This window comes from Echinops telfairi, unplaced genomic scaffold, assembly GCF_000313985.2.
Source record: "Echinops telfairi isolate 266 unplaced genomic scaffold, ASM31398v2 ScPeMD7_7469;HRSCAF=8507_1, whole genome shotgun sequence".
In the NCBI taxonomy this organism is placed as follows: Eukaryota; Metazoa; Chordata; class Mammalia; order Afrosoricida; family Tenrecidae; genus Echinops; species Echinops telfairi.
The window spans coordinates 66,530,218-66,530,890 of NW_022111373.1; positions in this window are offsets into that span (position 1 = coordinate 66,530,218).

Sequence of the window (673 nt, forward strand, 5' to 3'; positions counted from 1 at the left end):
AAACAGATGGTCTCCTCAAGCTCCTAAACAAGGTCTGAGAAGAATGTGTTAAGAATATGTTGTGATTTTTTTTGCCACTGCTGGAAGGAGCGTACAAATTAAGGGAACACGTGTCTTCCACAGTCAGGCTGATCTAATTTCCTTCCCAGGCAGCCCCCAGAAATTCCGTTTTTCAAGCGAGGAAGAGCAATTTGGCGTTGAAAGAATCTTTATATGATTCAATTGCCACCTTTCACCAGCCTCACCCCTTGAAGGTGCTCTAATAGAAACATCACATCATCTTCGATTTCAGTTTCTGTGATGGCCTCCAAACCACCCTGGCTATTTGTGCGACATGATCTCAAAGCTCTTTCCAGATCTGAAGAGTAGGGTGGATCTTTGTACTGGCACGAACAGAGGGGCATCCCGAGCAAAAGCTGTCTGAATAGTCGCTCAACGAACGCATTACGCCAAGGGTGCCTTGTGGAGAAACAGAGAAAACAAAACAAAAACAGAAAGCCCTGAGCGCTCAGAAGTTGGAATTCCAAACTGTGTGTTGCCTGGCGTGCTGGTGGATTCATTAATTCTTTCTTTTCCACGAGAACTGCCTTCCTTGACTGCTGGGGACAGCAGTGATGCCCTTGTCCCGGGAAGGCGATGGCCTCCCGGTCCCCACCAGAGGCGGCGGGAAGGG